At 41.9% G+C, this 18,573-nt stretch overlaps 1 protein-coding gene across 1 annotated transcript in view; it reads right to left on the reverse strand.

The window, feature by feature from the left end:
- The window catches only part of fam53b (family with sequence similarity 53 member B), a 124,632-nt gene extending 106,359 nt beyond the window's left edge, over positions 1-18,273 (reverse strand). Inside the window, exon 1 of the mRNA XM_078564850.1 lies at positions 18,034-18,273. The gene's annotated coding sequence lies outside the window, so the exon portion shown is untranslated. The remainder of the gene's footprint in view (positions 1-18,033) is intronic.
- Positions 18,274-18,573: the final 300 nt, after the last annotated feature.

The following is an 18,573-nucleotide window of genomic DNA, read 5'->3' on the forward strand; positions in this document are numbered from 1 at the left end:
TATTGAGCCTTTCCACAGCTTGGTTCCACCTAGTTGGAAATTTAAATAAAGGCTACAGCTGCTTTAATGTTCATTGATGTGTACTTTCAAATTCTAAAAACTTAGTCTAATGACTTTTATCAAAGCTAAAGCTATTAGAGTAAATTCAATATGCAAGAATCCTTAAGTTGTCACTAACAAAGCAGTCCAGTCTTGAGAAATATTCACCAAAATACATTTTTGAATATATGGTACAAGGCTCCCAGAAACAAGATTCCTTAATAAAATAACTTTGAACCAGTTAAGATCGGCACCTGGAACTAAAATAACTGAAAGATTCCTAGAGTACCCAAGAAAACTTCTTGCAACTGTAACAATTATCCTGAATATTGTAGGTGCATCAACTTTCTCCTTCTTCACCTACCTGCTTTCAAATTACCATTTTCTACTTTTATAACCTTAACTACACTGCAAAATCCTTTCGTCCACCTCTCCAAATTTTCTCCTTAGATGGCACCAAGCAAAACTGAGGTAATAGCCACCAGGATATTTTACCATCATCCTCACAATATATCCCTAAAAATAAAACAGAGTATTCAGTTCAGGAAAAAAAAAACAGATCCACAAACTATTCATTCCATCTCCAATCAGTTCAATGGCTTCTTCCCATCTCTCCATTGCCCTCATCAATAGCCTCAAACCTGCTTGTACCCTACTTAGCAGCAGAAAGCACCAGATCTACCCACCCATCTCCATAGTTTGAGAGCTCATGTTTTGAGGCCAGACTGAAGCAATATCTGGACTGGCATCCAAAGGTGCATGCATGTAAACACACCTTTAACACAGCCCTAGACTTTCAATCTTAGCCCCAACCTATCTTAATAGGTGACCCTGCAGTGTTCTGGCTTTGGATTTGCCCTTGCCCTTCCTCCCCCCAATATTCCAATTAGCTCTATTCCTCTGCTTGTGGAGCCACACAGAAAGAAAGAGGTACAGAATTAAGCAAAGAGAAAAAGTGAAAAGAGCAAAACCATCAGACAAAATTTCAGAGTAAAACAGTGAGAGAGTGAAAAAAAAGTGAGACAGCAAGAGTGATAAAGGAACAAAAGACACAACAACACAAAGAATTAGTGCAAGACAGATAGGCAATTACACAGAGAGAAGCTTTATTCTTTACTTTTGTCCATGATCAGCACAATGGGAGGTCGATTAATGTTTATTTTAAATCTGATTGATTGTGGCATGTTTGTTGAAATCACAAATTCTTGGATTACTTGCAATAAGATTTTTTCTTAAATTGTAGGAACAAAATATTTTCAGCACTATTCTCTGTAGAGTTATCCTAGAGAAAAATGAACCGAGGAATCTCAGCTCAGTAACTTCAAGAAAATAGGAAAATAACTTCAGCTGCTCATAAGTTGGGATATTTATCATAGTTCCCCAATTACCATGCAATATTCGATTTAATATTGCATGTTTGAAATTCGAATTGAACTTCCCTAGCCTTGCTAATGGACAGTTTGTTTTCTGGAGCACAGTAGTGAAGTTTAGTTGCCAAAGTGAATCTATGTTTAACCTAGCCTGGTCAGGTATTCCCAGTGGGGAAGCAATCTAAATAGACACATTTATAATGAGGTTAATTAGAGGTTAATTGTTCAGAAAAGTTTCCATAGATCAGGAGCAGCTTCTAAATTCTCAGCTCCTGGCTTTACGAGTTATCAAGGTAAGCCAGCAGGACATGACTGGTTTTCTTTTACACTTTTTGTTACTTGGTACTTCAAAGCATGATTGACATGTAGTCGACACAAGACTATGTACATACTGATCAGACCTTCCATGGAATTGTTCATAGATAGTAACAGGATATGCTGTTATATAACCATAAGGATGTTATCAACAAGGCGTGACAGAGCTAAACTTACAGGAAGTGTGACACACACTAAGTGCTCACTATTATAGTCAGATAAACAGAAAATACCACTTTAAAACAAAAATGCATTTTTTTTTGTCATCACAAGCACCAAGTTATCTTCATAAATGTCTCCAGGGGGTCTTATAATCTATTATTTTGAAATCTTTTTTTTTTCTCCATCCCCTCATCTTCTGAAGATGGTGACCCATGTGGCATAAGGCAGTTAGCGCTGGCAGCCCTCCAATAACTCACCCAAACAGCCATGTTGCATGACTGAGCCTAGACAGTGAAGCTTATATCTTCCAAATGAATTATTTTAAGATTAGCACTAACCTGTTTTAATTGAACGTGTTAACACTAATGGGAAATCTAGGCTCAAGCAGCAGCAGGATTATCAACCCTATTCCAGCTGGAGCTACTGATCATCATGGGTGGAAAAAACCCTAATAGAGATGCTGAAGCCAACTGTAGCATCCCTCCCATCACTTGTGTTGAGACCAGCTAGTGTAGTATAGACCAGGATTGAACTTTTTAGCTCAACGCTAGAATACATATTGGGAGCCCCAAAATCGCGATTTTTAGGTGATTTATTTTATTCCACTCTGCTTTTTCTTGCACTTTGTATCATTCTCCAACCAAGAAGAAAACCTATTCCCAGACTGTTTTGAAGTACATGAACAGTACAGTATGATTGAGCAGCAATTTTCCCCACTCAGTGCATAATCATCTTGCCTGTGACAGCACTATTACTTGCTGCATGCAATGACTGACAGCATAAACTCCTGTTCGAAAATCACAGGTCAAACTCACTTAACACTCAGTCAGCAACGCAATGTGTTACACTGTGATATGTTGCGCAACATGCAGGGGAACAAATTATACAGCAGACAAATCTAATTCTGGATTCCCCGAAGCATTGCCCTCTGCTCCTGTGAGTAGCTGAAGGTAGATAACATGAAGCTGGAATCAAATGAGAAAATGGGTAATAAAGGGGAAAATGATAACCAATGGATCCAAAAAGTATATTGTTTCCACTGTAACCTTCAACTAAACATTTCCACTCTGAAAATAAATAAAAGGGCATCCTGTAGTTAAGTTATTAGCCTAGAATGCAGACATACTTAAAGACACCAGATTAGTTCTGCCTACTTCTTAGCTCCATTATTGACCCTATATGGGTTGCCAACTGTGATTAAATGTATTCCTGGAGATTTCATCACATGACTTGCCCCCATGTTCCAGCCATTCATTGTTCAACATACATCCATGTTGAGACACAGTGCCTTCCCACTCCAATTGGAAAGCAAAATAATTCATTACCAAATTGGATGATGCTCGGTTGTCAACCAAAGAGCCTTTTCCCCCCATTTTCAATATTTTTATATCTGGTAAAAGACAAAAGTTCAAAGAATTTTTTTTTTAAAAAAGCAATCATTGAGAGATGGTTTCTCTCCAGGGTTGCACACAGCAATGTCGTGGAAAATGATCTTCAATTCCTGGGGACTCCAGGCCAATCCTGGAGGGTTGGCAACCCTAACCCCACATCAAATACAGGGGAAGGGTTACCAAAATATTTGGAGCAGGCCTGACACTGTATCAGTGTAACAGAGATCCCTGCTTCACTGAGGAGTCAGAGATTGCAGTATCACCCTGCCACTCAGAGATGATGCTGGAGGGCCAAAGAAAAGGTAGCTTTGCAAATTATACATTTCTTCAAGCAGCCTCTGAGATCAACTAGCTATTTAATTATTCTTGGGGCCTCTCCAAGGTCTAAAAAGACCCAGGTCTCAGTGGGTGCAGGTCGCACAGGGTCTGGCAGTAGTGAGTTAGATGGCATTCCCAGGGAAGTCTAGGAATGGTCCCCAGACATGCTCCCAAAGATGTCCTTTGACTGAAGACAATGCAGAAGAACTGCTCTTACCCTGAAAAAAGTATGGAGGAAGTTGTGACAGGCAGAAATCAGGCATTTATGGGGTCAACCTCAACCCCCCTCACCCCATGCTGTTGTATCACTCCTTACACTGGAACTTCCTCACTATCAAATGACAGATCTCTCAAAATTTCCTTTGCTGCCATTATCAATGCTATCCCAGCCTTTCCCAATCTGAAAGGCCAAGCAAAGGACCTGCTCCAAGGCCACCATTAAAGTTGTTTTCGTTCCAACCACCTCAAAGTGTCTAAGACGTGTTTGGCAAAAAAAAGCTTTCCATTTTTCCACCTATCCCTTTAAGCTTCTACACTGCACCAACCCCAACAGCACATACAAGTTGATATTTCACTGCATGAGAAATTATAGGTCCATACCAACACACATCACATTTGTGTATTGTTGAAAAAAGACATTTTGTCAAAGCTTTTCGTCTTGGACTCATCAAGACAATCGCAAGAATACCAATGTCAGCGGAAGCAACAACTTTATACTGTATGAGAAAAGAGCACCATACATATTGATAATGCTAAAGTGCAACACAGTCCCACGATTGAACTAGCATTTATGTGACATGAGGTTGAACAGATTGGTAATAGGGTTACTAATTTATGTTGTGCCCTACACTGTACTTGGTCTGAGACGCACAAATTTCTTTCATTTTTCGATTTGACCTGTTTATGCCGATAATATTGTATCAATAGATGATCGCAGCTTAAACGGTACTCATATGAAATGCGTTTACACCATAAACCCACTTAAACAGATGCAAGCAGATAAAAGCAAACAACTGCGGATGCTAGAAATCCAAAACAAAAACAAAAATACCTGGAAAAACTCAGCAGGTCTGGCAGCATCTGCGGAGAGGAACACCGTTAACGTTTCAAGTCCGAATGACCCTTCAACAGAACTAAGTAAAAATAGAAGAGAGGTGAAATATAAGCTAGTTTAAGGAGGGGTGGGGGGAGACAGCTCTACTTGTCCCACCCCCCCTTAAACTAGCTTATATTTCACCTGTCTTCTATTTTTACTTCATTCTGTTGAAGGGTCATTCGGACTCGAAACGTTAACTGTGCTCCTCTCCGCAGATGCTGCCAGACCAGCTGAGTTTTTCCAGGTATTTTTGTTTTTGTTTTAAACAGATGCAGTTTGGCAACACAATTAATGACACCACTAAACATATAACAAATCTCTCTGACCATGTACCCTCAGAAAGTGAGGAGCTTGTTCCTGTGCATGGTTTCAATTTTGGTCTGGCTTCATCCCAAATCAAATGGGAAGAGGTATTTGCTGAGTTCAAACTCCTCTACTCCCAACTATCCCTCCACAAACCAGTGTCCACTGAAGATGCTGAATCATTGCAAGCGTGCCTAACTGATCTACCGCGTGCATATTGCGAGATTCCGAATGACCTGTGATTTTCACATGCAACATAAATGTCTTACAGCATTGCGTGGCCTTAAGGTCAACCCGGACAAATACATCAGTAGACCTGACAAAGGGATGGGAATAATCATCCTCAACAGGTGTGACTATATCAACAAAATGCACACCATTCTCAATGACATGTCCAAATTTGTATCCATTGGACCTGCCGCTCAACATGACTGGGCAGCCTTGCTCGAAAGTAAACTAAAAAAATACTTGCTGGACTTGTGTAAGAGCAATGAGCTGCTTCGTTATATATATGACAGAATTCGTCCTCACGCTCACTGCGTCCACATATGCATAGGCTGCCCAAGACACACAAAAGTGATGTCCCTTTACGCCTTATCTTATCTATGACCAGTTCTGCACAGCACAGAGATAAAAACAAAAAACTACTGCGGATGCTGGAAATCCAAAACAAAAACAGAATTACCTGGAAAAACTCAGCAGGTCTGGCAGCATCGGCGGAGAAGAAAAGAGTTGACGTTTTGAGTCCTCATGGCCCTTCAACAGAACAAGAAAGTCCGCAAGAAAGACCCAAACCTCCCTGTCGCTTGCCATTTTAACACTCCACCCTACTCTCTTGCCCACATGTCTGTCCTTGGCTTGCTGCATTGTTCCAGTGAAGCCCAACGCAAACTGGAGGAACAGCACCTCATCTTCCGACCAGGCACTTTACAGCCTTTCGGACCGAATATTGAATTCAACAACTTTAGATCTTGAACTCCCTCCTCCATCCCCACCCCATTTCCGTTTCTTCCCCCTCCCTTTTGTTTTTTCCAATAATTTATATAGATTTTTCTTTTCCCACCTATTTCCATTATTTTTAAACCTATAACTGTAATACTCTGTCAGTCTTTCCACCCCACCCCCACTAGAGCTGTACCTTGAGTGTCCTGCCATCCATTCTTAATTAGCACATTCTGTTAGATAATATGATAATATCACCACCTTTAACACCGCTTTGTTCCTTTGTCTGTGACATCTTTTGATTATCTGCTCCTATTACTGCTTGCTTGTCCCTACAACCAACCCCCCCCAAACTTCTCCCCCACCCCCCACCCCCCCACACCCCACCACCTTCTCTCCCCCCACCTTAAACCAGCTTATATTTCACCCCTCTCCTAATTTTACTCAGTTCTGTTGAAGGGTCATGAGGACTCGAAATGTCAACTCTTTTCTTCTCCGCCGATGCTGCCAGACCTGCTGAGTTTTTCCAGGTAATTCTGTTTTTGTTCTGCACAGCACAAATTGGCTAAATGGTTGGGCAAATTCATTCATGGGATGAGGGAGTCACTGGCTGGGCCAGCATTTATTGCCCATCCCTAATTGTCCTTCAGGAGGTGGTGGTGAGCTGCCTTCTTGAACCACTGCAGTCTATGTGGTGTAGGTACACCCATAGTGCTATTAGGGAGGGAATTCCAGGATTTTGACCCAGTGACAGTGAAGGAACAGAGATATATTTCCAAGTCATGATGGCGAATGGCTTGGAGGGGAACTTCCAGGTGGTGGTGTTCCTATGTTTATGCTGCCCTTGTCCTTCTAGATGGGAGCAGTTGTGGGTTTGGAAGGTGCTGTCTAAGAAGCTTTGGTGAGTTCCTGCAGTGCATCTTTCAGATGGTACACACTGCTGCCACTGTGCATGAGTGATGGAGGAAGTGAATGTTTGTGGATGTGGTGCCAATCAAGCGGGCTGCTTTGCCTATATGGTGTCAAGCTTCTTGAGTGTTGTTGGCGCTGCATTCATCCAGGCAAGTGGAGAGTATTCCATCACACTCCTGACTTGTTCCGGGGGTTTTCTATCATGGTCTACCGCATGCCTCCCTTCACTGACCATATGAACAAGGAGCAGGAGTAGGCCATTCAGCCCCTTGGGCCTGTTCCGCCATTTAATAAGATCATGGCTAATCTGATAGGAACCTGAAATATGCATCCCACTTACCCCTGATAACCTACCACCTCCTTGCTTACCAAGAATCTATCCACCTCTGCCTTAAAAATATTCAATGACTCTGCTTCCACCACCTTTTCAGGAAGAGAGTTCCAAAGACTCATGACCCTCAGAGAAAAAAATTCTCATCTGTTTTAAATGGGTGAGCCCTTATTTTTAAACAGTGACCCCTAATTCTCGATTCTTCCACAAGAGGAAAAATCCTCTCCATTATCCACCCTGTCAAGACCCCTCAGGATTTTATAATATTTCAATCAAGTTGCCTCTTACTCTTCCAAACTCCAGCGGATACAAGCCCAGTCGGTCTAACCTTTCCTCATAAGGCAACCCAGCCATTCCAGGTATTAGTCTGGTAAACCTTCTTTGAACTAACCTCCCTACTTTGTATTCAAATCCCAGTCAATGGTCAATACATGTGTTGGGAATCTTACAGTTCCAGGAGTGATAAAACTGGCCTTATCGGCAACCTTGTAAATAGGGCCAAAGCCATTTGCTCACCATGCAAGCTTGATGCTGAATTAGGGCACACCAACGGTACCCTGTAGGTTAATGGCTACTCTGATCAGATCATTTTGCGTTGTTTATCATGCAACCTCATGAACAGGCCTAAGGCCAACACTTTTGGCCCTGAAAAATGCCCAGTCTACCTCGGGTTACCCTGGAAGGGCAAGGTATCAAAAATTTGAGCAACAGGTGAAGTTGGCTGTTTCACACTGCTACTATGCAGTAGCAACACAAGTGGTTTTTTTTCCACTAACAGGATGCTGCCATCAAGCCAAAAAGACGTTCTGCCCATCACACAAATGAATAATGCGGTATATTAATTTCAGTGCCAGTGAGATGCTAGGCATGTAGACTGTATGTCCCAAAGACTGGAGGACATATCAAATAGCATGTGCCTTCCACTGTTCGTAACAGACAAGGTACAGACCATACCCAACCATCCCATGCTTGCAAAACTCAAAACACAGTGCTCAACATTACATGATTCCGCGATTGGACATTTGCTAAATAATCCTCAATGTGCTAAAAATTATGTTGACAACCAGTTTAAGATCATTAGTTGAGCTTGCAGTGTGGCACATTTGCATATACTGGAAGCCACATATTAATACACAGAGCCCTGCTCCTTGCAGACAGAAAGGACGTATACACACATTGTGCCTGTTTCAGCTAAACAAAATAAGTGACAGCCATTGCTGGCTCATTCCTCAGCGCAATACCTTAACTAGAGTCAAGTTGCCTGGTTTAAATTTCAAACAATGCTGGCAGTTAACTGTCAGTCACCATTAACTGGTGAATTCTCCATGGCAACATATCTACCAACCAATTAGCACTCTCTTCTCATACAGTATAAAGTTGTTCCTTCCCTGACATTGATACTCTTGTGATTGTCCTGACGAGTACAAGATGAAAAGCTGCAATAAAATATCTTTTTCAGCAATACTCAAGTTCTGTACTACCAAACGACTATTTACACATCACATTGTAGAAGTAGCAAATATTTTGGTTAATGTATATCAAAGTTTTCAAATGATTTAGATGCCAGTAACAGCTGATATCTACATCAAAACTTTATATCCATAATATATAGACAATTCATAAGGAGGATACATGCCGTGGGGAATCACAGCCATAATCTTATCTCCAGGATTTGATAAGGTGACACTTGCAAGCTATTTCAGTAATATGCATTAAGAGGCAACAAAACCTCTAAAGATTAAATCGCTTCCAGATGTCTAATATTGTGTGGAGAGGTCTCACGCCTGAAACATTAACCGATCTTTCCTCTTTCCAGTTGCACACTGACCTGAAGTATTCTGTTCTTCATTCAGGTTTCAAGCTTTTGCAGTTTCTTTTTGTATTATTTTAGTCATTATTCTTTAAGCACTTAACATTGATTCCAGAAAAAGCCTTGCACAATCTGCAAATGAAAGAGAGCAGTCTATAAATGGAGCAAGCCATCATGACTGCTTTATTTCAGTAATTCTGAGGTTTCAAGTAATGGGTTCATGTACAGTGTTGCGTACACCTGCTCCTCAGCTTGATTGTCTCAACCAACATGCTTAAAGCAGCTTGTATCGGACAGACTCAGTCCCAGGAAGGCTCTGAAAACTCCATTTTAGTCCTGCCATGCTGGCAGCTGGTTAGGTTTTACAGCTGCTACATCTGTACACCAGGAAATCTTACGGGATGGTTTTAATAATTAGTTTGATTTTTTTGAAAGCCAAAATTAATAGTAATGAGATGCTAAACTCAATGGCATCATACTAGCGATGCCAATGCTCTCTCCACCATGTATAAAGAGGACAATGGGTCTTGTGAGACAATTTGTAATGGCTGGCACTCACCCTTTACATAGGAGCGCATTAAAAATCCCTAAAAATGGCACTATCGGCCCCTATAAAAAGTGGCCCCTTTACTTTGTGTGATTTTGTTATAAAGCAATTCATCCTGAATGTTTTTTCATGAGGAAAACAGCTTTATATGAGAGTAAAGGTCTATTATTATTGCTCCATTGTTCATTTGCCTCAATGCCATGCTAAATGTTTTCACCAGAGGCCACATGGGTCTAAAGAAAGATTCTAACTGGTAGATTTGCTCAGATCTGATGATTGGCAAGCCATGTTATTGTAACATAAAGACACAGATCCCATGAAATAGCAAATCTCAAATTACAACTGTAATCAACCACAGATCCTCATAATAAACACGGCTGTCACCTCTGCTCCATCTCATTGCACAGGAAATGGAAATTTTACTTCACACCAACTTCACTATAGAAAAGCTTGTAAGTACATTGTTTCAAGTCAACTACTTATTATTTCTCAATACTAATTGCATTTCAAATAGATAATCCTTCTTTGTGACCAATGCACACTTGTTGCAAATATGAGGTTTAAGATTGTTATGTTTTGGGACTGGGTCTTAAAGCAAAATGAAGAGGGTCATATGACCTGTTCTAAAGTCTGCCTGACAACAGGCCTGTGTGACGTAGCTGTTAAAGATTAAATGGCGGCCCAGATTGTTTTGCTGGAAAGAAGGTATAAAATGCTCACATTTGGAGACAATGTTTGGCAACAGCATCTGTGTTCACAGTGACTGCTAGTTTCCAAAGTCCTAGGAAGGTGCTGGCAATGTCGGGTTGCAAGCGGTCATATCTTAAACTGTCAATTTACTTCCAATTTAGACACTAACTCTAAAGAATAGTTAATCAGTATTTCTACCTGGATGCAAGGCCTATATGATTCACATTGCCAATAGAGATGGACTTTGAGAGAGGTAAAGAGTTCTTAGGAAGCCATTGAGGGATCAGATTGCAGGCTTTCCCAAAATATCACAATCTTACAGACAAGTTAGTCTGCAAGGATCTAGGAGTGAGAGTGAGAAGCTAGAGGCAAAACATCTCTATAGTTCACCATGCAGGAATATTGATAAGAGCTCATGCTCAAATTGAAAAGAACAAATTCGTGAGGATTTAAAACAAGGCTGAATGATTCACTGAGCTTGAGCTAAAGGAAGAATGTCCAAGAAAAACCCTCACTGTGAAAGACAGGTCTGGGGGTTAAAAATTACCAGGCTGGGAAAGGAAAAGAATGGAGATAAATCCTTGGGAGCTAAGAATCACTTTGGACTGGTTCCAGGAGAATTGAACGTCTACCTAAGGGACATTGTGAAGTGGGTGTTTTGGCTGTGTTCAAAGTAAAAAGGGAAAGTTCTGTTAGGTAGTTTAAAGTATAAGTTGCTACACAAATAATGTTTAGTCAATGTTGCTCCTAGTTTGCTTGTTACAGTAAAAGTCTTAAAATGTGAAATCTTGTCATGTTGTTCATTCAGCTATTAACTGGAAGTTTGATTCTTTTTTAAAAAAAGCTATTGATGTCTACAGGATCATTAACACCTTAAAAAAGTGTGCTGTGAGTTGTAAAGGCAAAAATCAAACACAAAATTGAAAGTAAACATTTACAGTTCTGCAGTAATTTAATCTATTGATTCAATGGCCATAATGAATGACTCACAATTTGCCCCATAAGCTTGTGATGCCATCTGAACTCCTGGATTAAATTACTATCTTGCAATCACTTCCAATCGTGGAATAATTTGTGTTATTACAAGAGGCGTTTTACACTTGTGCATGTTATATGGAAGGCCAACCGAGCTTTCATCTGGAGGAAGGGGAAAAAAATCCTACAAAATATGAAAACTAAAAATCAAAAAACACATTCAAAATTTGTGAATAGGAAAGGTTTTTAAAAAAATAATCAAGGAATCATCAGAGAAAGAATGAACAGGTATGATAACATGTCATGGTGATGACATTGCCGTCAGTCCCCATTTTCGCACATAAACAAGAAAATTTTAGCAGTTCTCTGTGTAGGCAAAGAGGTGTACATAGGCCTATCCAATCTACGTACAATTATATTATCCAGTTCTACTAGTGTTTCAAGTAATGTTTTAAATTTGCTATTAATATTCATAAATAAATTCCAAGTTAAAAACAATGTTCACAGGTACTGCCACAAGCTCGTCCTTTGTCACTGACAGGCAAGCGATTCCAAAGTGACAGTAAGTGTGACATGACCAAAACATGTGTCAATCCTGCACAATATTGTTTTTTGCCCCAGAGAAAGTCAATGAATCAATACACACAGTTTTCAAATAACCACTTTTGAAGCAATTGCTACTGTAAGGTTCATGAAAACACACAAATGGAAACTATTATGATTAAAAAGTGTTTGCAGATGAAAAATGTAAATCAAAGCCAAAACACATTACATTACACATATGTGAAGCAATAACGAGAGTAAAATGTGCACAGCTCCTCTTCCTGACATCCTCCATCTTTGAGAAAGGTTTGCCAATAATTTTACATGATGATGGTGTATATTTAAATGAAACCTTGCTGCCCAGTTGCATGGAACTTCAATCACTTAAAAAAAATATTTCTCAACAATTGGGAACAGTCATCTTGGTCAATGCTTCTGTGCTTAGATTGCAGCTCCACTTTAAAAATTAGCGAGTTTATCTGGAAGACCAGAACCACCGCTATAGAAATTACTCTTTTTGTTTTCCCTATCCTCCTCCTTTCTGATACAGATCCACATATAGGGGTTACAGTTTATCAGTCAGGAGTGGGCACTCCTACCAATTTTCCTTCTATCCCAAGGGAATTGCAAACAAGTGATGTGCCCTAATGCTTTCCAATCGGAATCAAAGGTCTCAACACAGACTAGGAATAGCATCCGATATATTTCTGGTTTATAGCTATCTGGATTGTTAATATTGCAAAGCAGTTTGTCCAGTACCAGGTCAACATTTAAATGCTGCAAGTAACATGTGTGCAAAGATATTACTACCTATGCATTCAAAAATCACAATTCAGGGTTGTTTTTTTTGATTTGCTGGAACTAAATTCTTTACCAATGACTTGGACAGTAATTAATTAGGTCACCAAAAGAAGTGGCCCATATCACAGAATGGCAACAACACAGCAGGAAGCCGTTCAGCCCATCGTATCTGGGCCAGCTCTCCAAAGTAGCCAGCTCCTTGGCCATCTTGATCAAAAACATGATGCCTGTGCAGTAGATACAGATGTTTTTCTTTGTGACAGCACACTTATCAGAGGTATGGTCTAGTGCCCACTTTGTGGGTGACATATATCACCTCTGACAAAACTGGCGCCAGCTTGTTTACATTACCATTTTACCGATTACCTCAAATGGCCACTGGCAATGGTAAACTAAATAAGGTGTGGAAAAACATGACGAAATCACTAGCAGCAACCAAAAGAACACACAATAGTCCCAATGCCAACAGCTGCACATTTCATTCCTGAGTTCCCTCCAGATGATACTATAAAAGTAAAGGACAGCCATTTTGATTATATTACTTAGCAAGGAAAGAGACTTCTTTGTTGTTTTAAAGTTACTAATTTGTAAATATTTGCATCTTTCAAGATAACTTTCAACATTTCTGCAATTTTCCAGTAAGTGAGGGAGCCTCAAGGCTACACTTTGATAGATGTAAAAGTTATGCAAACATGCATTACATTTGTAGAAAAATGTGAACGTTGTCAATGTCAACTGATCAATTACAAGATAAAAGCTATTCTGACAGTGCTCAAGTCTGTTTCATGTTGGGGAGGTAATGGTGTAGTGGTATTGTCGCTGGGCTGGTAATCCAAAGACCTGAATTACCCAGGGTAATGCTCTGGGGACCTGGGTTTGAACCCCACCATGGCAAATGGTGGAATTTGAATTCAATAAAAATCTGGAATTAAAAGTCTAACGATGACCATGAAACCATTGTCGATTGTTGTAAAAACCCATCTGGTTCACTAATGTCCTTTAGGGAAGGAAATCTGCTGTCCTTACCTGGTCTGGCCTACATGGGTCTCCAGACCCACAGCAATGTGCTTGACTCTTAAATGCCCTATGAAATGGCCCAGCAAGCCACTCAGTTGTAACAAACCGTTACAAAGTCACAAAAAAAGGAATCAAATGAGACGGACTACCCAGCATTGATCTAGGCACTGGAAACGATAACGGCAATCTCAGCCCCATCGACCCTGCAAAGTCCTCCTTACTAACATCTGGGGGCTAGTGCCAACATTGGGAGAGCTGTCTCACAGACTAGTCAAGCAATAGCCTGACATAATCATCCTCACGGAATCATACCTCACAGATAATGTCCCAGACACCACCATCACCAGCCCTGGCTATGTCCTGTCCCACCAGCAGGACAGACCCAGCAGAGGTGGTGGCACAGTGGTATACAGTCAGGAAGGAATTTCCCTGGAAGTCCTCAACATCGACTCCAGACCCCATGAAGTCTCAGCGCATCAGGTCAAAAACGGGCAAGGAAACCTCCTGCTGATTGCCACGTACTGCCTTCCCTCAGCTGATGAATCAGTGTTCCTCCATGTGGAACACCACTTGGAGGAAGCACTGAGAGTGGCAAGGGCACATTACGTACTCTGGGTGGGGGACTTCAAAGTCCATTACCAAGAGTGGCTCGGTAGCACCACTGCTGACCGAGCTGGCCAAGTCCTAAAAAGCATAGCTGCTAGACTGGATCTGCGGCAGGTGGTGAGGGAACCAACAAGAGGGAAAAACATACTTAAACTCATTCTCACTAACCTGCCTGCCGCAGATGAATCTGTCCATGGCAGTATCAGTAGGAGTGACCACCGCACATTCATTGTGGAGACGAAGTCCTGCCTTCACATTGAGGATACCCTCCATCGTGTTGTGTAGCACTACCGCCGTGCTAAATGGGATAGATTTCGAACAGATCTAGCAACTCAAGACTGGGCATCCATGAGGCGCTGTGGGCCATCAGCAGCAGCAGAATTGTACTCAACCACAATCTGTAACCTCATGACCCAGCATATCCCTCAGTCTACCATTACCATCAAGCCAGGGGATCAACCCTGGTTCAATGAAGAGTGCAGGAGGGCATGCCAGGAGCAGCACCAAGCCTACCTAAAAATGAGATGTCAACCTGCTGAGGCTATAAAACAGGTCTACTTGCATGCCAAACAGCATAAGCAGCAAGTGATAGACAGGGCTAAGTAAACGCACAACCTACAGAACAGGTCTAAGCTCTGCAGTCCTGCCACATCCAGTCGTGAATGGTGGTGGTCAATTAAAAAACTCACTGGAGGAGGAAGCTCCACAAATATCCCCATCCTCAATGATGGAGGAGCCCAGCACATCAATGCATAAGATAAGGCTGAAGCATTTGCTACAATCTTCAGCCAGAAGTGCCGAGTGGATGATCCATCTTGGCCTCCTCCAGAGGTCCCCAGCATCATAGATGCCAGTCTTCAGCCAATTCAATTCACTCCGTATGATATCAAGAAATGGCTGAAGGCACTGGATACTGCAAAGGCTATGGGCCCTGACAATATTCCAGCAATAGTACTGAAGACTTGTGCTCCAGAACTTGCCGTGCCCCTAGCCAAGTTGTTCCAGTACAGCTACAACACTGGCATCTATCCAGCTATGTGGAAAATTGCCCAGGCATGTCCTGTACACTAAAAGCAGGACAAATTCAACCCAGCCAGTTACCGCCACATCAGTCTACTCTCCATCATCAGTAAAGTAATGGAAGGGGTCATCAACAATGCTATCAAGCGGCACTTGCTTAGCAATAATCTGCTCTCTGATGCTCAGTTTGGGTTGTGCCAGGACATCTCAGCTTCTGACCTCATTACAGTCTTGGTTCAAATATAGACAAAAGAGCTGAGTTCCAGAGGTGAGGTGAGAGCAACTGCCCTTGACATCAAGACAGCATTTGACAGTGTGTGGCACCAAGGAGCCCTAGCAAAACTAGAGTCAATGGGAGTCAGGGGGAAAACTCTCCACTGGTTGGAGTCATACCTAGCACAAAGGAAGATGATTGTGGTTGTTGGAGGTCAGTCATCTCAGTTCCAGGACATCACTGCAAGACTTCCTCAGGGTAGTGTCCTCAGCCCAACCATCTTCAGCTGCTTCATCACTGACCTTCCATAAGGTCAGAAGTGGAGATGTTCGCTGATGATTGCACAATGTTCAGCACCATTCGTGACTCCTCAGATACTGAAGCAGTCCATGTCCAAATGCAGCAGGACCTGGACAATATCCAGGCTTGGGCTGACAAGTGGCAAGTAACATTCGCGCCACACAAGTGTCAGGCAATGGCCATCAAGGGAGAATCCAACCATCGCCCCTTGATGTTCGATGGCATTACCACAACTGAATCCCCCACTATCAACATCCTGGGGGTTACCATTGACCAGAAACTGAACTGGACAAGCCATATAAATATTGTGGCTACAAGAACAGGTCAAAGGCTAGGAATTGTGTGACGAGAACTCACCTCCTGACTCCCCAAAGCCTGTCCATCATTTACAAGGCACAAGTCAAAAGTGTGATGGAATTCTCCCCACTTGCCTGGATAAGCGCAGCTCCCACAACATTCAAGAAGCTTGACACCATCCAGGACAAAGCAGCCGCTTGATTGGCACCACAGCCACAAACATTCACTCCCTCCACCATCAACGCACAGTAGCAGCAGTGTGTACCATCTACAAGGTGGACTGCAGGAATTCACCAAGGCTCCTTCGACAGCATCTTCCAAACCCACGACCACTGTCATCTAGAAGGACAAGAGCAGCAGATAGATGGGAACACCACCACCTGGAAGTTCCCCTCCAAGCCACTTCCAAAGTAACCCATTCTCTATAAAGCACTTGGGACATCATGAAGACACAAAATGTGCTATACAAGTCAAATCTATCTAAATGGCAATATTGATGGAGAGTAAAGTACCTTACATGTAAAGGACTCCTCCTTGGACAACAAGTTTCATGATCTAATTGTTTAATTATACATCCCTCAGCCCCTCTCCATAAACTTGCAAAAAAATTATACACTTTTTAAACAGCATTTTCAGTGTGGATCCTCTCTGGGAAGGAAGATACCCAATTGCATCTGCTAACTCAAAGAATTTAAAGCATTCAAACATTTTTAATCTTTTTCAAATTTTCTGCAAAACCTAATAGGGCGCAAGTACTAAACTAACATAATGAGCCATTATGGCACAATGCTTTGCTTGGAAAATGTCAGAGATTTAAAAACATTGAGAATCCAGTCGAGAGAATAGAACTTTAACAAATGCACTGTAAGCGCTAAGTGACAACAAAAGAGGGGTACAACTGGTATCAGAAACAACATGATGTATTACAAAGTCTCAGCTCTACATACATACATTGCTGGCAGCTGCCTTCACAAAGGCATCCAAATGTGCTTACTGTACAGAGCTTTCTATGTGACACCAATCTCAAACCTCAAAATACCTTGCACATTCCATCCTCCCAACTAGGAACAGTTGCGTATTGTGGCAATAGCTCGCACAGGGGGAATATACTACAGTATCTGATTTTGGCAGCAAGTCATGCTTTCATTTGTCAACACAGTTAAAAGGAACATAATTTGTACTTTGTCTCATGACATCAAGTAGCCCAGTCAACTGTTTAAAAAAAATCCAAGTTTTTCAGAACATCAGCAAATACGACAAAGTCTGCATTTTATATGCTTGCAAAAGCTTTCCACACAAGCGTAAACATTGTCTATGTGGTTATAATTACTTTAACTGCCATCTTATTCTTTAGAGCAAAGTAATGCTGATCTATATACACCCAGACAAGGAATTAAGACGGCACAGGAATGATCTATATGACTGCTTGCTAGACACTATTCTTGCTTCCAAAGCGTAAGAAAATGTATTTTTAAGTCTCACCAATGACCGCAAGCCTCTCACTACCACCAAAATAAAACTTTTCGGAGTTTCCCTTTAATACAATCGTGGCTGTGCAAATCTGACAGCGAGAGACAAACACTGGGAGGAAAAGTCCCCGGGATAATTGACGTTTCCCAAACCACTTGGCGCACAGCTGGGAATACGATTTTCCTATGGCAACCTTAAAGGGCAGAGCGGTGTATCGAACCCTCGCCATGTGCAACTCAGCAGTGTGCTGGCAAACTGCACTGAATGGACTGGAGAGCAATCGACCAGCCTCCAAAGCAGACACTTCAAGAAAAGCGGAGGCTCCCACTAAAAATACCATCGGCACCTCCACCCAACAAATCAAAGACTTTCCCCCCCTTCTTCAAACTCCACAGCAAGATTTCTTAAAAATAAAAAATGAAAGTTAAACTATTGAACAATAGGTTCAGGCATTATAAAATATAGACGAGCCTTTGCTCGTTCTCAGATATATTTATTTAAATACTACTTTTGACACGGGCTGGATATGAAACTATTGTATAGTCACATGCAAATAATACCCACAGGATCATCCATCCTTTCAGGATAAAGAGGATGCGACGTGCTGGATCTGTTTATATATATATAATATATATAATAAATATATTTTACTCCAACGTTATTTCTTCAGATCAGGATTTCAGCTCTTTTGAGCGTTTTTTTTTCCCTTTTGCCCTCTCACAATTCCCCGTGGTGGTGCGAGGCTAAGGGCATGTTCACCCCAGTAGAAAGGTTTCAGCTGCTGTTCACGCTGCTCCTAGGCTGTCTGAGCGCTGTCACAAACTCAACATCAGGGGCTGGACGCTACACATTGTAACAATATCCGCACGCCGCCGCTCCACTCTGAGCCAGGACAGGGAGGCACAGGCACCGTCAACCTGCCCCAGCCCATTCCCTACCCCAGCCTCGTCCGCTCTAACAGCAAATACCTGGCAAAGCCTCCCGTGTACTTCCCCCGCCACACAACCCGCAGTCTTCCCTCGGCTCCGACCTCTCCCCCACTGTTCCGCTACCCTCTGAAAACCCCTCTCTTCCTGATGTGGAGCCGTCCACTCACTACTACTA

This window comes from Cetorhinus maximus, chromosome 20 (genome assembly GCF_964194155.1).
Source record: "Cetorhinus maximus chromosome 20, sCetMax3.hap1.1, whole genome shotgun sequence".
Lineage (NCBI taxonomy): Eukaryota > Metazoa > Chordata > Chondrichthyes > Lamniformes > Cetorhinidae > Cetorhinus > Cetorhinus maximus.